The sequence below is a fragment of the Copadichromis virginalis genome, linkage group LG23 (assembly GCF_057382275.1).
Source record: "Copadichromis virginalis isolate Kocher_CV1m ecotype Utaka linkage group LG23, C_Virginalis_male_GT1.1, whole genome shotgun sequence".
Classification (NCBI taxonomy): domain Eukaryota; kingdom Metazoa; phylum Chordata; class Actinopteri; order Cichliformes; family Cichlidae; genus Copadichromis; species Copadichromis virginalis.
Window position 1 is genome coordinate 6,102,404 of NC_140639.1, and position 2,841 is coordinate 6,105,244.

The window sequence follows — 2,841 nt, forward strand, 5'->3', positions numbered from 1 at the left end:
AATTTGAATAATTTCTTGTGAAAAAATTTAAATGCAACTATAACCTCATACTAAGCAGCTACATAGTCAGTTTTGAGGGCCACTTTGAGGTCTAATGATTTTTAACTTTAAACAGGAGTACCTGTTTTTTTATTTTGTTGTTGTTGTTAGTTTTTTTTTTAACTTGCAAAGTATATGGTTAATCTGATTATTATTAATTAAACAACTGAGCAGTATTTGAGTATGCAGAGCGGTAATGTGCATCTAAAATAAACAGCATCATTAAAACACTTGTCATGTGCATTAAGTGCATTTTATCGGATGTCTTTGAACACAGAACTTTCATTTCTGGCAGATTATTTAACCCAGTTCTGTGTTTTTTAGTGAGGTATCAGAGCACCAAGTGCACAGGAGGCCAGTTAAACATACAAAACTGTTACAGTCTACAAATAATCAGAACTAATCTAACTGTATCATAAATAAATACTTGAGTAAAAGTGCAACAGAAAATTTCTTAGGAACTCAACAGTTGCAAATCTGTTTATTTTTACACAATTATGTTTCTGATAATCATATATGAATTATTAGTAAGGCATTTACCTATTGCAGTTAAATAAATATAAACCGCTTCCTGTGAACTGTCTCTTTATGTAGCACCTCCCAGGTGAAAGCAAAATCTCAAAAGAGTTCAAGCCGTGCCTGCTGCTGTGCAGTTGTATGTGTTGTATCGACTGTCATTTCTTAACACAGTAATCAACAAATAGCGGCGTGACTCTGTCAGACAGCTCGTCTGTCATGATTTATGACCTGCACACACTTGTCCACACACACACACTTACACAAACATATAATCAGCTGGCATGCAGGCAGCAGAAGTGGAGTGCCGACGACTGCAGAGGGATATACTCGATCAGTCCCGGGAGCTCTTGACTGGCAGGTTGGCAGCTGTGATGTTGGCAAATTGAAGACAATGCTGCCTTTATCTTTGGAAAACCCATTGCAAGCCCCATGGAAAGAAAGAAAAGGAGGAAGAATAAGAAAGAGAGAACGAGAACAAGGAATGATGTTCTCAATTGTGTTCCTATTACAGTGAAAATGCCATTACCGCCCACCTTGTGTCTGTGTGCAGCTCCGTGCCAGCTATATAAAGGCTCTCCGACTGTTTAATAATTCGAGAGCACCTCTAATGGAAAGACAGATGGGTCAGTGGTGATGATCACGCAGATGCCTCTGTGAACCAACAGAGAAAATGGGAAAATCTAAGCTCTACCTGCAGGCTGCTGGAAGTGGATCTTCCGGGAAGAGTTGCACGATGTGTCCTGTTACACCTTACCCTTCTCGTACCCATGCAGGCAAAGACACAAGATGAGGTCAATAAAAGATCACCTGGTGACCAGTGTTGGTCAAGTTACTTGAAAAAAGTAATCAGTAACTAATTACTGATTACTCCCCCAAAAAGTAATCCCGTTACTTTACTGATTACTTATTTTCAAAAGTAATTAATTACTTAGTTACTTAGTTACTTTTTAAAAACACGATTTACAACCTGAAGAGGTGATAAAGTGATAGATCTTTCAGCCCAATTCTACTTTTTCTACATAATCCATCATACAAAATGTAATCAAATGGAAAAGTCTCTTTTTTTAACTTGTTTTATCAGTTTTAATCTTTTAACTTTATGCATCAAGCAAAACATTTAATTATATGCAACATTCTCTGACTTGAATAAATTAGTTTAACATTTAAACCTATTTTCTACACATTCCAGCACATAAAATAAAATATTTTTTGTGTTTTCACTCACTCTTTCAAACAGATGCAAGTAAAACACAGCAGAAAATAAATAAAGTCAAAGACTCAGCGGTCCTTTTGCTCTATTTTCACCTGTAAAGCAGGAGCAGGGTAGGCGGAGGGTTACCCTGGTGTAGGTGTGCTGCGGTCAGTTGAAGAATCCGCGCGAGTGTCTCTGTGAGTTTCCCATCACGTCGTAGCTACTCGGTGCTTGCTCGGAAGTTTAGGGGTTTTTTTCGCTGTAAAAAGAAGTTTTCTTCCCACGCACGATGGACGCTAATGTTTTTGTCACTTTTTATGGAATCAAACTCAAAGTAAGGTCAGTACTTCCACACTTTAAACGCTGCACGCTCATACTCTCTCCCGCACTCGATATATTATCCATTGTTGATCTGCACACAGCTGCTGTCACCAACGTCGCACTTGCTTACGTCACTGTCATGAGACATTCTCGCAAAAAAAATCACGGTTTTAGTAACGCAGTAACGCAGCGTTCCTACGGGAAAGTAACGGTAATCTAATTACCGGTTTTGCAATAGTAATCCCTTACTTTACTCGTTACTTGAAAAAAGTAATCAGATTACAGTAACGCGTTACTGCCCATCTCTGCTGGTGACATTTAGAGGAGTCCTCCATAGCACCTTGGGTTTTGCTATCCAATGTTGCCAGTGGACAAGTTTTACTGAGCACACGCTCCCTTTTTGAGCACCTTTCTGCTTTGTATTGACATTCAGGATTTCCTCTTGTCTTTTTTCACCTCACAGCCAGCCAAGCCTTGTTTAGAAAAAAGAATGACAATGAGAAATATGAAACAAGGATAGATAACAAAACAAAAGAGCCTTGTGTGGGTTATGCCTGTGACAACATTTCTATCTAAATGCAGATTTCAGATAGAGGTGGCACTGGCGCCCTTGCTTGTTTACATTCATTACCATGGAGGAAGAGAGCAATGTTGTTGTTTGTCTTGTTTTTTTTTTTCTTTCAAAATTCCCCCAGTCCCCTTCGAGATGTAATTTAGGCTTTTCAACAAGTGAATCGGCAATTTATTTTATTTAATTTCTCTGAGCAAAT

General features: G+C 38.5%; 1 long non-coding RNA gene across 1 annotated transcript; it reads right to left on the reverse strand.

The window, feature by feature from the left end:
- Positions 1 to 557: 557 nt before the first annotated feature.
- On the reverse strand, positions 558 to 1,500 carry LOC146680101 (uncharacterized). Its single transcript, XR_014918130.1, has 3 exons — positions 1,250 to 1,500; positions 1,092 to 1,162; positions 558 to 962 (listed from the first exon to the last, which is right to left on the reverse strand). It is a non-coding gene; the product is annotated as an uncharacterized LOC146680101 (long non-coding RNA).
- Between the last annotated feature and the right edge of the window lie 1,341 nt (positions 1,501 to 2,841).